The sequence below is a fragment of the Talpa occidentalis genome, unplaced genomic scaffold, assembly GCF_014898055.3.
Source record: "Talpa occidentalis isolate TD23 unplaced genomic scaffold, MPIMG_talOcc4v2.1 talOcc4.3, whole genome shotgun sequence".
Classification (NCBI taxonomy): Eukaryota; Metazoa; Chordata; class Mammalia; order Eulipotyphla; family Talpidae; genus Talpa; species Talpa occidentalis.
This window is the reverse complement of record NW_023603184.1, coordinates 50,627,934-50,648,782: the sequence shown is the minus strand read 5'-3', so window position 1 is coordinate 50,648,782 and position 20,849 is coordinate 50,627,934. Positions and strand designations below refer to the sequence as shown.

Genomic DNA, 20,849 nt, shown 5'->3' with positions numbered 1-20,849 from the left:
AGCCTAAGTAGAGGAGGATACACTTCCCAACTAAAACAAATAATTTATTTGCTATTCATAAATTTGCTACTATAGTATCCCAATTTTACTAGAAGAGGACATCATAAAAATGAAAATTACAACTATCCCAGACAGCTAGTAGCATAGGTAAATGGAAGGGGAAATCTACTTCCCATCTCATGTTTTGACACATAATAATTTAAATGCAAAACAAAGCATTTTAATTACACTAGATATTCTTTAGTAGATAATGTCCTTTTGTCCAACTTTCAAAAATTATTTATCGGCTAATATATTTTGGAATATTATTCATCATTTACATGATTTATTTAAATGAAAGCAAAAATTGCTTGAATTAAAGATTCTTTTTTTTTAATATTTATTACATATTGTCAACACTGGGTATGTTTTGGGGAACTTATGTAATGGACCAACATAGGTCTTGCAAGCATTAGATACTGGCTGCCCTATTTTCAGTTTGCAAGTATGAATTAAGTCATACATTTTTAAAAAAAGATTTATTTTTTATTTATGCATACAAGAACTGGGTGTAAGCCAGAGGTGCAGGGGATGATTCACCAGAGACAGAGTGGGGAGCAGAACAGGCAGATCTACTGAAATCTACTGCTGAGGGGAGCTGTGGGTGAGATAGGAGAGGTCTGCTGCACCATGTGGGTCAGCTCCCTGGCCAGGGATCAAACTAATGCTGCAGTGGCTGCTGATAGCTTGATAGCGCTAACTTTAACCCCTATGCCACGAGGGAGGCACCAAGCCACAGATTTTAACATGCAATTTTCCATTGTGTTTATACTCTTGCTAGGCTACTTAAGAGGAAAAAAGAAATTTCTCATCAGAAAACAGAATTCATGTTTTATGGTCTTATTGAGCTATGAGAAGCTGTATAGCAAAAGAGAAAAAGGAAAAGAAAAAGAAAAAAGAAAAAAAAAATAAAGAGACTGCTGCTGAAAAAATTCCCATTCATTCCTATATTGCACGGATTTGTTTTCCTTATCATGTGTGCACTCTCATTGTGGCAAAGCCTTGCCATGTAAGTACAGGTTTTCCTCCTAATCCCATGTGAAAAAGAAATAACAAAGTAAAATATAATGAAAGCAGTGTCTCTACGTAGGTAGTAATAAGCAATTTTTGATCTGAGTTCACAGCAGGATTCAGAGCTAGAACTGTGTAAGGAGAAGGGAAGGGTCTTCACACTGGATCCCACTAGAATGGGGATATTTCCTTTAACCTCCAGCTGAAGTTTGCCACCAGTGTCACAGCGGCACTGTCCTGAGAGCTGGGGATTACAGAAAAAAAAAAAAAAAAAGAGACACTGTGCAGGGAGGAGAAAGAAGACTTGAACACAGATAAGAGAGTAAAACAGAGGAAAGAAGGAAGCACCATGAAGGCTAGATACCTGTACTGCACATTGTCCTGGAGGAATTCAGGGGCAGCCATCTTGGCTTGACTGTGCTGACATGGTGAGTACGAGGCACCAGAAGTGAGCTGTTACTGGGGATCATGCTCAGTGAAATAAATCAGAAGGAAAAAGAAAAATATTGGATGGTTTCACTTATAGGAGGAATATAGTGGAAGCAAAAAAGGGATCAGGAAAAAAAAAAAAAAACAAAATTAGCAGGCAACTATAAATCAGAGACATTCTGCAAGGGAGGGGGAGTGAGAGGGAGCAACATAAGGGAGGGAAGAGCACAAGGGACTATGGTGATGGTTCACAGGTGAACTGGTGGTGGGAATTTTATGGGGAAGACACCTGAAAGAAAGCATACAATCACGCATCAGCAAGCATGATGATATGAGCAATGCTGTTATATATTATATATATATATATATATAATTAAAAAAATAGGTGACCTGATCATTTAGGTAACTAAAATGATCTGGTTTGCCAAGGCTCAGCTATATAGGCAGTGAAGAGAGGTTGTACAACTCAGTACTATAATGTAGTCCCTTTCCTGGGGAGACTTTGGCTGACTGAAGCATGTGTTAGAAATCCCATAACCTGAGGAAAGCCTTCCATAACTAGGCCTATTTATTTTTTCTTTTAATTGTATCCTTAGAAAATTTTGGTTAGGGCCTCCCTGGTGGAGCAAGGGGTTAAGCACCACACTCTGAAGCTATCCTCAGCCTCTGCAGCACAAGTTCGATCCCCATCCAGGAAGGTGACCCACATGGCACAGCAGACCTCTCCTGTCTCAGCTGCTGCTCCCCTCAGCAGTGTATTTCAGTCAGTCTGCCTGTTCTGTTCCCCACTCTGTCTCTGTTGAATCCTCTCACCCCCTACCCCACATCTCTGGCCTGTACCCCAGCTCTTGTATGCATAGATAAATAAATCTTTAAAAAAAAAGAAAATTTTGGTTAAATCACTTCGTGTAACCCTGTAGTTTCCTTTGATGTAAATCTTTAATTGCTTTGTTTTTATTTAATCAGAGTGTGATACAGTTGACCTTTGAAAGTCTGAAGATGTGGACTCCCTCCAACATCCCTAGGCATGTGTATAATTTATAGTCAATCCTCCCCTAAGTGCCTATTGCATCTGCAGATTCAACCAACTTACACTGTGGTTGTTTGAATACACAAATACAGAACCCATGAGTTTACAAAGAACTGAGTAGAAATGGACCTTCTTAATGCAAACCCCTATTGGTCAAGGGTCGAGGAACCACTGTTTTGCACGGAACTACACGGCTGTCTTGTTGAGCTGTCAGTTCTAATTCAGCAGATCTGGGCTGGGGCATGAGAGTCTGAACATCTAGCAAGCTTCCAGGTGACACCAACTTCTATGGTCTACAGGCCACGCTGACTACTGCGGCAAGACCAACGTCATTCCTGTTTTAACATTTATCAAGTATCTTAACACCTACCCCCTGAGGCACAGTGATTGTTCTTCCCACTGAAATAGATGAGAAACTGAGGCAATTTCTGGATAGCCAGAGAAGTTAGGAAGCACTCTACCTAAAACTCAGCCTCAGGTTTTTTGAGTCTTTCAGAGAGGATACATCTGTGCTATCTCTGGTGACAAAAAACTGTTCCTTCTGGTCTCCGCTCCCTTTGTGCAGGGTCTGATCCACAGCAAGCTTTTGATAATGGCCTATACTCAAATTTCTTTTTCTATACCGGTAGCCACTACTTCATATTTAATACGAATATTTAAATATTTGATGTATTTAATATTTAAATATTTCATATTTAATATTCTAATCATGACACTGTCAGGTACAGTTATTATTTACATTGCCCAATGAGAACGTGTGGCTCACACAGGTGGAGTGATTGGCCCAAGTGTACCCAGATAAAAGTGAAATATCAAAGAGAATCTAAGTTTGTGTTCACCTTATAAAGGAATTCAAAGTGTTTCATTTTGTTTTAAATTATGGAGCCTTCAATCTATCATATAGTGAGGAAATGTTTCTCAATTAACTATTGTTTTATCATTGATATTCAGGATTGTCAAAAGTGTTTAGTGGATGAGAGTAATCATTGATTTGCCCAAGGTCTCTGAAGATGAAAAGGACTGTTTTCACTTTACTGCTGCACATCCTCACAATTATTGTAACCTCTATCCACAGCTTTATCAAATTACAAAGAATAATTGATGGAGCTGGAGACTGTCGCAAAAAAATAAACTTGTATGATATTCTTGCTATGCCATGCAGTTACTTAAATTTTTAATCAAAGGTTTATACCGGAAGCAGTGCAGCAGGAAGTGGAGGTCTTGCTAACGCTCCTTAGGAGAGCCTGAAAAGATGCTTGGGAATCACCTTATACCAGGGGCTCAGGAAACATCTCAGTTCTTTGTGAAAGAGTCAGAGTTACTTCCAAAGAAGAGTCATTGACAGGCATTAAGAGGCAACATGATTTCATAAAAATGACACTCTCAGCTTGGCCAATGATTATATGGAACTGCAAAAACATGGCTATAAATTCTTTCACATCATAAGATCAGGTCTAGAGCCCCACTCCTTGAATCTGGGTGACTTGGGACTGTTTTGACCAATAGAATACACCAGAGTCGAGGCTGCACATCTTCTGAGATGAAGTCATAATAGAGCAAGTAGTTTCTGCTTTATTTGATGGAACAATCATGCTTATAGCCCATGTCGAAGTCCAGCTACCCTGAGGCAGTCATGCTGTGATTGAGTCTAAGCCCTGTGCTAATGTGTGTTGGCATCTGGTGGGCAATCTAGCTGAGTCCAGACTTCGAGTAATCCCAGCCTGGACAGCAGATGTGTGAGTGAAGATGCTCCAGATGCTGGATTTTCCAGCCACATGTGTAGTTCTTCATTAATTGTACCCCATTTGTGGCCTCAGACATTGTACAGCAGAGGTAAGTCCTCCCTCTCTGTAATCTATCTTAATCTATAACCCATGGAATCCATAAGCATAATAAAATGGCTTTTGCTTAATATCACAAAATAAAGGATCATTTGTTATATATCAATAGATAACTGTAGCAATCAATCAGAAACCTTTGTGTTGCAAGTTTGAAACACAACTCAAACTAGCTTAGAAAAAGAGAAGTCTGATGGAAATGTGTTAGAATACACTAGTAGCCATGGTCTTGTGTCTCACAGATTAGCTATGGGAGTGTGAATGATCAGTAGGCTTTAGCTGGGATCCATCACTGCATTCACCACCAACATAAAGGTGACAGATTGAGTCTAAGCTCCCCACCAACATAAAATTGACAGATTTAGCAATTAAAATGACAAACTTACCATGAAATATTTGGGACACATTTTTAACAAAAAACAACACCACCACATTATTTGTCTGAAAATCAGATTTAATTTGAAAGTCTTATACTCAAGCTGTCCCAGCTAGTGACTGGGATGTGACAGTTCTCTGACCAGTGACTTTGACTCAAGGACTCCCAACTGGACATGCTAAATGAATTTCCTTACAACTATACTGCACTTCAAGACTGTTCATTCAGCCCTCCTTTTTATGTCTTTATCTTCACAAAAGTTAGACCTCCATCTTGTCTGATGCCTCTCTGGGTCCTCCTCTGTCTCCCTATATATATTCTATCAAGACATTTTCCTTAATCAATGTATTGCGAGTATCTTCCCATCTCAGAACTCACTTCTCACAAGACCTAGAATAACATAGATAACACACATGAGTGAGGGAAGGCTTGAGTAACCAAACCACACGGAAAGTCCCACTGTAGAGGAACCTCCAGGTTCCCTTTTTTTAGTTCTGTTTCCTACTTCTCCCTACCCATCGGCTCATTTTCTGTCTCTTCAGACTGCCATCTTTCATCTGATGAGGAAACATGGTTACCAAAATTTCCAATTCCACATCTTGCAACTTTTATCATCAGAGAGATGTTTACTCATTTCCTCAGTCTTAGTTTGAAAAACCGAGGAAAAAACTATTTGACTTTGTTTGGATAGGGTACCACCTATGATCAATCAATTGTGGTCAGGGTGGGGTCTATGAGAATATAGAATGTTTTGTGCAAATGCTGTGTGGCAATTAAGGAAGAATTATTCTCAAAAGGACAGATGAGGGTTGGATAGACAAGATCATAGGTGTATTTCCACTATAGCTCCTGGTCTACTGTGTAATGTCAATCAAACTTACCTTTGTACATAAAAATCTAGAGTTAATGATTTAGTAAATCAATTGACTGGTGGGAAATGAGTTCCTATAATGTACCATGGAGACTCTTGGTAGAAACTTTAAGATTTTATTTACCTATTTTTGTGTAGAAGAACTGGGATGTGGGCCAGAGGTGTGGGGTGTGAGAGGATTCACCAGAGACAGAGTGGGGAACAGAACAGATGGATCCACTGAAATACACTGCTAAGGGATCTGCTGCACCTTTGGGCTAGCTCCCTGGCAGGGGATTGAACTCAGGCTGTCACAGTAGTAATGCTGAGCCTTAACCCCCTAGGCCACTAGGGAGGCTGGTGATATAGTATATAACATAACTTTAGATATAGTATTTCTTTATAATCTCCATAACAGTTCCCATTAGGTAGTTGCTTTCTTATAGGTAAGAAAACTGAAGCTCAGATAGCAACTCATTGTATAGTATTGATTCTGTTATCTTATAGATGCTTGACATATATATATCACATTCAATTCCCACAAAGATCCTACTGGAGCTACTTATAACAAGTCTTGGTTTTTGTTTTAAAGATTATTTATTTATTTATACAAGAACTGGGGTACAGGCCAGAGGCATGGGGGGGTGAGAGCATTCACCAGAGATAGAGTGGGGGCAGAACAGCAGATGGACAGAAAACACTGCTGAGGGGAGCAGCAGGCAACACAGGAGATGTCTGACGCACCATGTGGGTATCTCCCTGGCCAGCTGGGAATCAAACCTGCACCACAGAGACTGTGGACAGCTTCACAGCACTGCACTCAACCTGCTGTGCCACCGGGGAGGCCAACAAATTTTGTTTTACAGAAGGAGTTGAAACTTAGAGTTAAATGATTGCTGAACACCCTTTCCTAACTGAAAGTTTGCAACTTCAAACAGAACTTTGCCTATTTGATTCCAGAGCTCATATTTCTTACTATTACTTCATTTTAATTACTTAGTTACATAGGCATTTACCAACCTATATATGCATACAAATTCACTCATATATATATATATATGCACATCTGTTCTCTACAGAGAAATATAGCATGTTTTGCTATCTGGCCAGTGTACATGTTGACATTTCTACCTGAATATGCTATTCCTCTAGTTTTCTTCTGCATGGTTGGTAACCTGCATTCCCAAAATCCAGCTTAAATATCATTTGCTGATTGAGTTTTAGTGATTGTAGAATAATGGATACCCAGTGACTCTTACCATTATCTGAACAGAATATATTGGACATTAGAGATCAGAGGATGTGAAATTTAACAGAGGAGATACTCACAACATGTATTTGGAAGAAGAGCTCAAGCAGAGAATAGGAACGTTGCAGAGTGGAGGAAGCACAGAGTGGAATGTAGGCTGAGGTGGCTGGAATTTGTGGGACAGGTAACTAGAAAAGAGGAGACTACAGAAAAGGAGCTTCAGAAATACGCATAGAGAATCTCTTGGGTTTGACAGAATACTAAATTACACATGTGCAAGATTAGCCTCTATCAGGTCAGGCAGAGTAGAGTACTTGAAGGCTGAACAATGATTCCAGAGGTCATAGAGTATTTGAAGATATTGGAGTTCCCAACATTCAGAAAGATGTGAACTCGGGAAAATTCAGGGAATTTAGTTGAAATATAAAAATAACCATGGTTGAGGAATAAAGATTATTGAGTAAGAACAACACTAGACCCATTCTAACAAAATGTAAAACCAACCTTCAGTAGGATCAAGATGATCTATTAATAACTTAACTGCCTGACATAGAAAATCTACAGTCTAGGAGGGCCTCCCCGGTGGTGCAGTGGTTGAGCGCTGGGTTGCGAAGCTGCCCGCAGCCTCTGCAGCGCTGGTTCGATCCCCGGCTGCTCCCCGGCCACCGGAGGAGGGTCCCACATGGCTGCAGACCTCTCCTGCCGCCCGCTGCTCCCCTCAGCAGTGTGCTTCAGTCCTTCTGCCTGCTCTGCTCCCCGCTCTGGCTCTGGTGAATTCTCTCACCCTCCCGCGCTTCTGACTGTACCCAGTGCTCGTATAAATAAATAAATAAATAAATCTTTAAAAAAAAAAAAAGAAAATCTACAGTCTATAGAGGAAAATAATGTAATCTAGCTACAATGTCCAGCATAAAATTAAAGATTACTAGATTTGAAAACACTCAAAATGTGATTCATTAGTAGGAAGAAAAAGCATTAATAGAAATATTTTCAGAAATTACATGGATGCTGGAATTAGCAGATACTTTAAAACAACTTTATAAAGGAATGTCTAAGGATTTAAAGGAGAAGATAAATATAACGAGTAAAGAGATGTGAAATTTCAGGACAGAAACTAAACTGTAAAAATGCAATTTCTAGAACAGAAAAATAAAGGGTATAAAATTAAAAAAAAGAGCTCACCTAGAGGGTTTAAGAGAAGCTCAAACACAATTGACAAAAGGAGTAATGAACTTGAAGACATGTCAATAGAAATTGTAAAAATTGGGCCTCCCCGGTGGCACAGCGGTTGAGCACTGGGTTGCAAAGCTGCCCGCAGCCTCTGCAGCGCCAGTTTGATCCCTGGCTGCTCCCGTCCACTGGAGGAGGGTCCCACATGGCGCGCAGACCTCTCCTGCCGCCTGCTGCTTATTTATTTATACCCAGTGCTTGTATAAATAAATAAATAGATAGATAGATAAATAAATAAATCTTAAAAAAAAGAAATTGTAAAAATTGAAGTACAGAGAATAGAAAGATTGAAAAAATAACTTAAAAGAGCCTCGTTGAATGTAGAACAAAATCAAGTGGTATAACATATGTGTATTTGGAGTATCTGAAGAATTATGAGAAAATAATTGGAAAAAATGGAAAATGATAGCCAAAACTTGTACCAGTTTGACAAAAAGCAAATGCTGTCATGTGAGGCTTTTCCTGACTTCTCTCCTGGAAAGTTCCCCTGTGATGTCCTAGTTTGCTCCAATTTCTGCAAAATGGAGAAGAGGTTAAAATCACATTTGGGATGATGGGAGAGAAAAGGTTTTAAGGGACCTAACCACATGAAAACCTATTTCTATCCAGATGTCTTATCCCTGTGCCATGTTCATGGAAGGGGGATAGTTAAATCCTCTCCCTTAATTTATGGAATGCATGAGTACAATAATATATACTCTGCTTTCCTTTTGGAATTATTGGAGATAAAACTTTTGTGTGTGTACTCTGTGCCGCAAGAAAATGGACTAAAGTAGAGGTTGGATCCAGATGGGTCATGGGGAGAAAGAGATTGAGAGGGGGGGGGAGAGAGAGAGAACTGATACAGATTTCCATATTTCCCCCAAATCCTAAGGTGGTATGGAGGAGCATTGATAAATTTCTGTGCCTCCCTGCCCAGAAAAGACTGAAAAACTGCAGGCTCAAATGGGGTTCCACAGTCACAGTAAAGAAAGACTGCCAGATACCATCATGGAGCACAAAATAAGGGCAAGCTAGTAGCCCTCTCTCAGTGCAACTAACGCCCATTAGGAAGGACGAAACACCTGACAATCCCTTTGCCCCTCACTTGATGCCAGTGATGGCAAGAGTACAACCACCAAGGCTTAGGGTGCCTGCTACAAAGCTTATAGAATTGTCACAGATCCCCTCAGAACTCAGACACAACCCTGGGGAAATGGAGAGGTGGAAATCGTGAATTTGAAAATTTAATTCAGGATGATTGTGGAAAAAATCAATAACTTTGACTGTATTTACCTAAAAGATACTTTTAGATACCTAAAAGATATTTACCTAAAAGATACCTAAAAGATGACTGTATTTACCTAAAAGATACTGTATTTACCTAAAAGATACTAGCACCAGGCAGAGAGGGACAACAGTTAGAGGAAAAATATTGATATTTATGCAGACCTAAATATTTGACTCAAATCTTATCCGCTGCCCAAATACATGAATGTATCAATACTTATAAAGATGTGATTTTGATGGTGGGTTTGGTCTCAACTTTGAGATTACCTATATGTGTGACGCTTAGGAAGTGGCTTCTCTAATGCTCAACAAAATAATGAATTTTAAGGTCCCTTTCACTTCACATTTATGAAACTGGAACTAGAACATGGCTTTCTTTCCTTGGTGCTTGCTAGTAAATAACATCATGGCATAGACTTCAGGCTTTGGAATCTGCACACACCTAAAAAGGAGCTTGATTCAGGCAATTAATTACCTTCTTCCACTATTACTGAGTAAAGAGCAACTAAGAAACAGGATAGGAGATGTGGATACATGTGGGACAATGTGAAAAAGGACTGTTAGCACTATCGGGGTGTCCCCTTCATTAAAAATCCATCATCTCAGTAAAGTTTCAGATGCTTTCTGGTCAGTGGGCTCCATGCTCGTCCATTCAAGCCCGCCCTCTGCTGGTTTGTTGGAGCCGTATCATTCTTTGTGTGAACAATTGTGCGTGTGGGAAAGCATTTAAATTTTGCACTTTTCATATTTTTAAACCTTTGGTACTCCTCCCTAAAATCTTCCCTAGATTTCCCATCACATTTTCATACACACACACACACACACACACACACTTTAGGAATGTGTGTGTGTGTACGTATCACAGTATGCACCATAATGCATGTATGTCACCTATAGCTGTAGAGAGAGAGAAGGGAAGGGAGGGAAACAGAGGAAGGTGAAAGGTGGAGGGAAGGAGAGGGAGAGAGAGGGAAGAGAGAAAATGTGAGGAGGGAGCTGAATTTTGTTAAGAGTGGGTGAGTTTTTCTCTCTCCTTTGACAAACTCTAGTTAGGAGAGGAGGGACTCCACCCTCCATAGAGTAAATCATTTTTTTGTTGTTTATTTTTCCTTTCATTTAAAATTGAGGGCATAGTCCAGGACCAGAGGACTGGGACTCTGTCCCTGCACTGCTCTTTACTAACCAAGTGTCTTGAAGAAATCAGTTATTTTATTCATCACTTCAGTTTTCAATATTTATGGAAGACTTAGTGTTCAGCTCCGGAGGAACACAGGTATGAACGAGATGAGACTCTTGTCCTCAAATTGCTCTCAGTGTGTTGGGGAAACAGGGCTGAATCACAGAAACTAATGTAGAAGATGCTGGCCAATATCTGGGGGACTCCCAGGCTAGTATTTGAGACAATGGCAATTCATGCTGAGCCTGTGACCGTCTGGAGCAGGATGAAGCAGATGAATCTCCACTTTTCGGAGCACTTACAGAATTTTGCCCAACTGTGTGAACTTGGACAAGATGTTTAACGTCTCCGAGCCTCCTACCTGCCCACAGTCAAGCCCTTCATTCTGGTGTCATGGACAATGTTTCTCCTCCATTCTAGCACTTTCTATGGTGAGGTCAGTGGTTGTCTGCTATGACCCCACCAGGCAGGTGCTTGTCCTCTTGGCACAGCTGTTCCTAGGTATTTAACACTTTCTGATGAGACTGTATATGGGATTGTTTTCTTGGTTTCTTTTTGTTAGTCTGTTTCTTTTTTTCTTTTTTTTTTATTGAACTGCCATTGGTTTGCATCCTTGTTAGTATTTTGGAAGTATAGAAATCACTCCCTTAGGAGTAGCCGCTGTAGGAAACCAACACCAAAGTCCCCATTTTGCTCTAACAGTCCTTTTTGCTCTCTCCCCACCCTCTTTTCACCCAATGGGACAAAACTTTTGCACACTATACATCTGATGATGGACTGATAAAAAATTAATTCAACAAAAAGAAAACAAATAACTCAATTTAAAAATGGGCAGAAGATATTAAGCTAAGAAATAGAGGGGAAAGCAGAATCCCAATGCCAGGTCTGAGTCAGTCGCCCTACCCCGTGAGGGGTGCAGGATACAAAGAAAAAAAAATGGGCAGAACAGATAAATAGGCGTTTCTCCCAGGAAGACATACAAGCACATGAAAAAATGTTCAACATCACTTACCAGGGAAGTGCAAATCAAAACCACAATAATATACTCCCTCACGGCAATGAGAATGGCCCATCTCAAAAAGACCAAAAACAGGTGCAAAGACAGATTGGCCCAGTCCCTATGGAGAGCAGTAGGAAGGTAACTCAGAAGATGAGCAACGTGTCTCCATGTGACCCAGGAATTCTACTTCTTGGTTTCTAGCCAAGGAATACAAAAGTACTAATTTGAAGGAGAACTTGCTCTCCCATCTTTTTTGTTGTTGTTGTTAATTAATTAGGTTTTTTTCTTACAACATTGTAGTCCCCGTAGTCCTTCCACCACCATGTCACCCATAAGCCATCACCCTATTCCCTTTGCTCTTCCCTCCCATTTTGACCCCTTTGTCCTCCCGCCTTTGCTCTATGGTCAGCTTGCTATTTTGACTTTTTCTTCACCTTTTGCTTGGTTTCTCTATCTTCCACATATAAGTGAGACCATCGATAATTATCTTTTTCCTTCTGACTTATTTTGGCTAGCATAATCCCTTCCACCTCTATCCATATTGCTACAAATGGCATGAGTTTGTGTTTTTTTTTATTTTTATTTTATTTTATTTTTTAAATTTTTTTTAAAAAATTTATTTTTATATCCCCCATACAATTGCAATCCCCTTATTTTGACCCCAATCCCACCCCTCCCCGCTCTCCACCCCCCATAAAGTGTCCCTTGTTCATAGTTGTTTGTTGAATTTGATATTTTCTTTCTTATAGTTATTCTTTTTCCTGGTCCCTTATTTAAGTTTTCTAGATTCCTGCTATGAGTGAGACCATCCAGTATTTTTCTTTTTCTTTCTGGCTTATTTCTCTGAGCATGATCCCTTCCAGTGCCGTCCATGTTGCTGCAAATTGCATGTGTTTATCTTTTTTGAATGCTGAGTAATATTCCATGGTGTATATGTACCACATCTTCTTGATCCAGTCATCTATTTTTGGGCATTTGGGTTGTTTCCAAAGCTGAGCAATTGTAAACAGTGCTGCTATAAATATAGGAATGCAGGTGCTCTTTGGAATTGATGTTTCTGTGTCCTTTGGGTAAATACCTAGGAGTGGAATTGCTGGATCATATGGAAGCTCTATGTTTAGTAGGTCCAGAAATCTCCACGCAGCTCTCCATAGTGGTTGGACCAGTTTGCACTCCCACCAACAGTGCAGGAGAGTTCCTTTTTCTCCACAACCTCACCAACATTTGTTGTTGCTAGTTTTTTAAATATGTGCCATTCTCACTGGTGTGAGATGGTATCTCATGATACTTTTGATTTGCATTTCCCTGATGACAAGTGATGTTGAACATTTTTTCATATGCCTGTTGGCCATTTGCATTTCCTCTTCAGAGAAGTTTCTTTTTAGCTCTTCTGCCCATTTTTTGACAGGACTATTTTCTTTGTTTTTGTTGAGTCTCATCAGCTCTTTGCAGATTTTTGTGATCAGTCCTTTATCATTAGTGTTGTGTGCAAAAATGTTCTCCCAGTTGATGGGGTTTCTCTTTGTTTTTGTTATTGTCTCTTTTGCTGTGCAGAAGCTCTTTAATTTGATGTAGTCCCAGCTGTTGATCTTTGCCTTCACTATCACTGCTTTGGGTGATGTGTCTGTAAAGATGTCTTTGAAGTGCATATCACGTAGTGTTTTGCCTATATTTCCTTCTATGTATTTTATGGTTTCAGGTCTTATGTCTAGTTCTTTAATGCATTTTGAGTTGATTTTTGTGTATGGTGTGAGGTAGTGGTCAGGCTTCATTCTTTTGCATGTAGCGACCCAGTTTTCCCAGCACCATTTATTGAACAAACTTTCTTTGCTCCAATGCATATTCTTTGCTCCTTTGTCAAAGATTAGTTGACCATAAATCTGTGGGTTTATTTCTGGATTTTCTATTCGATTCCATTGGTCTGTGTGTCTGTTCTGGTTCCATACCATGCAGTTTTGATGATTATGGCTTTGTAGTATAGTTTGAAGTCTGGGAGTGTGATGCCTCCATTCCCTTCTTTTCTTTTCAGGAGAGCTTTGGCTATTCGGGGTTTTTTGTGATTCCATATGAATTTCATCAATAATTGTTCTATTTCTTTGAAGAATGACATTGAAATTTTGATTGGAATAGCATTGAATCTGTAGATTGCTTTTGGTAGGATGGCCATTTTAATAATGTTTATTCTTCCAATCCTTGAGCAGGGGATGTCTTTCCATTTCTTTATGTCTTCTTCTATTTCTTTTAACAGTGTTTTATAGTTTTCTTGGCATAGGCCCTTTACCTCTTTTGTTAGATTAATTCCCAAGTATTTGATTTTTTTTTGTTTTGATAATAAAAGGGATGGTTTTTTTGATTTCTTCTTCTTCAGATTTATTGTTTGTGTATAGGAAGGCTACTGACTTTTGCATGTTGATTTTGTATCCTGCCACTTTACTGAACTGACTGATGAGTTGAATTAGTTTTTCTGTGGAGTTTTTGGGGTTCTCTATGTATATTATCATATCATCTGCAAATAGTGATAGTTTGACTTCTTCTTTTCCTATTTGGATTCCTTGGATGTCTTTCTCTTGTCTTATTGCTCTGGCTAGGACTTCCAGTATTATATTGAAAAGAAGTGGTGAGAGTGGACATCCTTGTCTTGTTCCAGATCTTAATGGAAATGCTTTCAACTTTTCACCATTGAGAATGATACTGGCTGTTGGCTTGTCATAGATGGCCTTTATGATGTTGAGGTATGTTCCTTGTATCCCAAGAATTTCAAGGGTTTTTATCATGAATGGGTGTTGCACTTTGTCAAAAGTTTTCTCAGCATCGATTGATATTATCATATGGTTTTTATATTTCTTTTTGTTGATGTGTTGGATAACGTTGATTGATTTTCGATGTTGAACCATCCTTGTGTCCCTGGAATGAATCCGACTTGGTTGTGGTGAATTATCTTATGGATACATTGTTGGATTCTGATAGCTAAAATTTTATTGAGGATTTTTGCATCAGTGTTCATTAGGGAGATTGGCCTGTAGTTTTCCTTTTTTGTGTTGTCCTTGTTCAGTTTTGGTATTAGTGTAATGTTGGCTTCATAGAACGTGTTTGGTATTGTCCCTTCCTTCTCAATTTTTTGGAAGAGTTTGTGAAGGACAGGCACTAATTTGTCTCTGAATGTTTGGTAGAATTCATTTGCAAATCCATCAGGTCCTGGGCTTTTGTTTTTGGGAAGGTTTTTGATTACCATTTCAATTTTGCTGCTTGTAATTGGTCGGTTTAGGTGTTCTATTTCTTCTTTATCTAGCTTTGTGTGATTGTAGAGTTGTAGGAATTTGTCCATCTCCTCTAGATTGTTGAACTTGTTTCCATATAACTGTTCATAGTAGTTATTGATTATTCTTTTGATTTCTGCTGTGTCCGTTGTGATTTCTCCTCTTTCATTTATGATCCCATTTATTTGTGCTTTCTCCCTTTTTTCCTTTGTGAGCCTGGCTAGGGGGTTGTCTATTTTATTGATTTTTTCGAAGAACCAGCTCTTGGTTTCATTGATCTTATGGATTGTTTTTTTAGTTTCAATTTCATTTATTTCTGCTTTGGTTTTTATTATTTCTTTTCTTCTGCTGGTTTTGGGGTTTTTTTGTTGTTCTTTTTCTAGATCTTTGAGCTTCGAGATTAGGTTGTTTCTTTGAGTTCCTTCTTGTTTCTTCATGTGAGCCTCTATTGCTATATATTTTCCTCTTATTACTGCTTTTGCTGCATCCCACACATTTAGGAAATTGGTATCCTCATTGTCATTCAATTCAAAGAATTTTTTAATTTCTTCTTTGATCTCCTCTTTAGTCCAGTGGTCTTCCAGTAGTGTGGTTTTCAATCTCCAAGAGGTAGGATAGTTCCTTGCCTTCTTTTTATGGTTTATTTCTAGTTTGATGCCTTCATGGTGAGAAAAGATGGTTGGTATGATTTCAATCTTGGTGTATCTGTTGATGTTTGTCTTGTGTCCCAGTATGTGATAGATCCTGGAGAACGATCCGTGTGCACTTGAGAAAAATGTGTACTCCTTTTTTTTGGGGTTTAGTGTTCTATAGATATCTGTTAAGCCCAAGTGCTCTAGGTCCTTATTTAGAGCTTTAGTGTCTTTACTTATTTTTTGTCTCGTTGATCTATCCATTGTTGTTAGTGGTGTGTTGAAGTCTCCCACTACGTATGTGTTTTCTCTGATGTCTGTTTTCAGAGATGCCAATAGTTGTCTGATATATTTTGGTGCTCCTTCGTTTGGTGAATATATGTTAATGAGTGTTATCTCTTCTTGAAGTATTGTCCCCTTGATCATAATGTAGTGACCATTGGGGTCTCTTTTTACCTTTTTGAGTTTGAAATCTGTTTTATCTGATATAAGTATAGCTGTTCCTGCTTTCTTTTTTGGTCCATTTGCTTGTAGGATTGCTTTCTATCCTTTAACTTTGAGTCTATTTTTATCTTTTGTAGCTAAATGTGTTTCCTGGAGATAGCAAAAGGTTGGGTTTTGTTTCTTAATCCAGCCTGCGACTCCATGTCTTTTTATTTGAAGAGTTTAGTCCATTTACATTTAGAGTTAATATTGATATGTTAGCATCTGCATTTGCCATTGTGTTTGTCTTTGCTTTGATTTTATTTATTTATTCTTTTAATAACTTTTTTTTTGCCTTCTTTCATTGTTATTTGTCCCTCTGAGGTTCTGGCTTTAGGACTCCTGCTAGTATTTTTTGGAGTGGGGGTTTAGTCGTAATGAAATCCCAAAGTTTCTGTTTGTCTGGGAAGGTCCTTATTCTTTCTTCATAGAGGAAGGAGAGCTTTGCAGGATAGAGTATTCTTGGTTGGCATCTGTTTTCTTGGAGTCTGTTGACTATGTCCCTCCACCCTCTCCTTGCCCGTAGTATTTCTTCGGAGAAGTCTGATGTCAGCCTGATTGGTTTTCCTTTGAATGTTATCTGTTTCTTCCCTCTTGTCAGCTTCATTATTTTTTCCTTGTCTTGGATTCTTGGGAGCTTTACTATTATGTGTCTTGCTTTATTTTTCCTTTTGTCGGGGAAGTTTGGTGTTCTTCTTGCTTCTTGTATATCAATTTTCAGCTCCTGCTTCACGTTTTGGAAGTTCTCTTCAATTATCTCCTTGAATATTTTCTCTGTTCCAGCATCTCTGTCCTCTCCTTCTGGTATTCCTACAACTTTTATATTTCCTTTACTCATGGAGTCAGATAGTTCCCGAAGTCTTTCTTTGGTCTTTTTCCTTCGTACTTCTCTTTCCTTTTCTGTTTTGCTTCTTTTTATTTCTGTGACATCAAGAGTGCTTATTCGTTCTTCCATTTCATCTATTCTGCTTTCATTGCTTTTCCCAGAGTTCTTTAGTGCCTCCACTAATTCTTTGATCTCCTGCATTTCTTTTACATCTTGATCTCCTGAATTTCTTTTACATCTCCTGCATTCTTTGATATCCTGCATTTCCCTCTTTAGGAACTCAATTTCATTCTTCTGATCGTTGATTATTTTTCCCTTATCATTGTTTTCCTTTATGAATTCTGTCATTTTTTTAATCATGGAAATTTTAAATTCTCTTTCTGGAAGGTTCAGAAGTTCTTCCAAGTTACTGTCATTGCAATCTGGGGGGTGGTTTTCTTTTTGTGGTGTGCTTTTTTCCTGAGGAGTTGATAGGTTGCGTGTGGTTCTTCTACTCTCTACTGTCTGTTTTCTAATTTGCCGTATGCATTGGGACACTGTGTTGCTGGGACTGGCCAGCATCTTTGGTGAACTTCTCCACTCCCCTCTGGCTCCTCCGGGAGCCATCTGTCGGTTTCAAGCTCTTTACTGAAGAAATGTCCCTGTTCTAAAATGGCGATGTGGGACGCACTCCCTGTATGCCTGGTCTGCCCCAGCGGTGGGTTCCCGTTCCCCCTCTGGGCTTGGACTGCAGGCCAGAAGGGGCCTGGCGTGGGCGAACTTCCCAGCTCACCTCTGGCTCCTCTGGGAGCCTTCTGCTGGTTTCAGGCAGTCTTTACTGGAGAAATGTCCCTGATCTAAAATGGCTATGTGGGACGCACTCCCTGCGCGCCTGGTCTCGGGCACACTCTTCTGCGTGCCCAGTCTGCCCCGGCTGTGGGTGCCCACTTCCCCTCTGGGCTTGGACTGCAGGTCAGAAGAGGCCTGGCGTGGGCGAACTTTCCAGCTCACCACTGGCTCCTCCGGGAGCCTTTTGCCGGTTTCAAGCAGTCTTTTCTGAAGAAAGGTCCCTGTTCTATGGGGTGTTGGTGATTTTTTTTTTTTCTGGTTGCTAGGTGGCACCAGAGATCTCTCCTAGTGTCCTTGGGGAGCTGTTTTTTTCACCCTGTGGGAACGGGGAACAGAGTGGGAGTGGTGGGAAAGGCCTCAACGGCTTTGGGGTGCTGTTTCTACCTTGTGCCCCACCGTCGTTGGAAACTCACGCCCCGATTTTCATGCCCCGGGTCTCAGTTCCAAAGCCCTTGGTTTCGGACGCGGGCTGTAGCCCAGTTCAGTGTCCGCAGAAATGGTGCCTTTTGCACCCCTCTCCCATGCCTGGGCGCCTGGTTTCTGATTACTCAGTGAGGGATATTCACCTCAGTGAGTGCCCCCATGCATCTCTTCGCAAGCCTAGGTCGCAGGCGCGGGGACCTGGGCAGCCGCAATCCGCGTTTGCTTTTCAAGCGCGCTGCTTTTCCGCGCAAGCTTACCGGCTGGCCTGGGGCTGTGTGTAGATCTCCGGGAGTCTTTGTTTTTCTCTAATGGTGCCTAGAGCCGTTCGCTCACCTCTGTTGCGAATCCTGCAGGGTTCTCCATAGCTCCAGTTCACGGGGTGTGGTGGCTGAAATAGTTCTTTTCCAGTCACAGTCCTGCTTGATGCATAGTTTGTTCTTGTTGGTTGTTTTAGTTTTTTTGTTTTTTCCTCCTTTCTGTTGGTCGGAGAGTGCCGACTTTGTGGGTGGGGGAGGGTAGCAGGGTTCTGAGTTTTCCTCCCTTCTAGTCCTCAAGTTTGTGTTTTTTGATTGCCGAGTAGTATTTCATTATGTAAACATACTACAGCTTTTGGAGCAGTATGTCCATTTTGGGCCATTTGAGTTGTTTCCATATCTTGGCTATTGTAAACATTGCTCCTATAAACAGTATGCACTGCCATTTTTATTGCAGCACTATTTACTATAGTTAAGCTATGGAAACAACCTAAGTGCCTAAAACACATGAGTGCATTAAAAAGATGTGGTATTTATACACAATGGAATACTACTTGGTGAACAGAAAGGTAAACTCAAGCCATTTGTGTCTACATGGATGGAACTGAAAGGGATTATGCTTAGTTAAATAAGCCAGAAGGAGAAAGATAAATACTAGATGGTGTTATTTATATGTGGAATATAGAGAAAACAGAGTCAGACAAAGACAAAATTTAAAACCCACTCTTATTTGCTTATAAGAATGCAACAGATTTTTGTATGTTGATTTCATTGCCTGCTACTTAACTGTATTGATTTTTTGTTTCCCCCAGTTTTTTAGAGGAGTCTAAGGTTTTCTTTGTACTATTATTGTGTTCTACAATAATGATAATTTTACTTCATCTTTTCCAATTTGGATTCCTTTGATAGCTTTCTCTTGCCTAATTGCTGTAGCTAAGATTTCCAATACAATATTGAACATTAGCTGTAAGAATGGTCATCCTTGTTGTGTACCTGATCTTAGAGGAAAAGCTTTTAGTTTCTCTTGAAACTGTGTTGGCTGTGGGTCTGACATATATGAACTGCATTATGTTTAGGTATGTTCATTTTATACCCATTTTACTAAGAGTTAATTTTTTATCATAAACGATGCTGAATTTTGTCAAATGCCTTCTCTGCATATATTGGTTACCATATGACCTTTGTCTTTTCTTTTGTTGATATGATTAATTTACATATGTTGAACTATCCTTGCACATTAGAAATAAATTTCACTTGGTCATAATGTATGATTCATTTCACATTGTTGAATTCAATTTGCTAAGATTTTGTTGAAGATTTTTGCATATTTGTTCATCAGGGATATTAATCTATAGTGTTGTGCATGTGTGTGTGTGACCATGTGCATACATGTGCCTGTGTGTGTGTGTGTGTGTAATGTCCTTATCTGTTTTAGTTTCAGAATAATGATGGCCTCATAATATGTGTTTGGGAATAATCCCTCTTCCTCAGTTTTTGGGAAACATTTGACAATGGGTCTTAGTTCCTTGAAGGTTTTGTAGAACTGACTAGTAAAACCATCTCTGGGCTTTTGTTTTCTGGGAGAGTTTTGATTACTCTTTCAATATCCTTGTTTGTAACTGGCCTGTTCAGATTTTCTGTTTCTTCCTGATTTAGATCTAGGGGGCCTTGCAAGAGGTGAGGAGTGAAGGTTTCTTTCCAGTTACAGCAACATGAAGCAACACTTCCAGACATCCTCGTCTATAAAATTGGAGCTGTGATGATTGGTGTCCAAGTTCCCAGCATGGCTATGGCTATCCAATACCATGTAATTCCCATGGGAAGCATTTATGACTTCATTTAAGGGACTATTTGTAAGCTATTGGCTTCTTCCATTTGTTCCATGGAGCATGGAAAATGAATTTGCAATCAACCCTCTTGGCCTGATCCTACTGTTTCCACTAAGCACGAGAACATTTTGGCATCATTAGGTGGGTAGGAGGAGATACTGCGTTCCCAGAATGGTTTGTCCATGTAGTCATCAGTGGAATCAGAACCAGGAATTGACCACCTGAGCAGATACTGCCGACTGTCGATGAGTCTAGATTTGCTAACCTGTGACCAGAAAGTATTATTATATCCTAATTTTGTAGAACAGTTCACAGTCTCACTACCCTAACGCTGAATATTGGCAAAAAAGGCTGCAGTGGCATTCCCAAGGAGTTGTTGCAGGGAGCTGGCTTGCCTTGAGGCATTTGGAGTTTGCATTTTTACCACTACACTCACACATCTTACTTAGATATCAGGATGACAGTAATGATGGCCCTTATTTATTAACTTTGCAAACATTATCTCCAAGCCACACAATAACCCTAGGAGGTAAGTATTATTATTTTCACAATAAGGAACTGACGTTTAGAGAAGTAGCTAAGAAACTTGCTCAAGACCACAATAAGGAATGAAGCTGGAAATCAAGTCTCACATCTGTCTAACTACAAAGCCAGTTATTTCCCCACTGCAACATAATGTCAACTTACAGCAAGAGGGCTGGTTCTGGATTTAAAATATATATTTTCCGGGCCTCGCTGGTGGCTCAAGGAGTTAAGACACAACCTATGAAGCTGTTCACTGCCAATGCAGCATGAGTTCGATCCCTGCCCAGGGAGCAA

The 20,849-nt window shown here is 39.8% G+C and overlaps 1 long non-coding RNA gene across 1 annotated transcript in view; it reads left to right on the top strand.

Annotated features, from left to right (window-relative positions):
• Positions 1-20,146, top strand: part of LOC129146613 (uncharacterized) — a 72,447-nt gene extending 52,301 nt beyond the window's left edge. The window contains exon 3 of the long non-coding RNA XR_008553516.1: positions 19,858-20,146. This is a non-coding gene — a long non-coding RNA (uncharacterized LOC129146613). The remainder of the gene's footprint in view (positions 1-19,857) is intronic.
• The last annotated feature ends 703 nt before the right edge of the window (positions 20,147-20,849 follow it).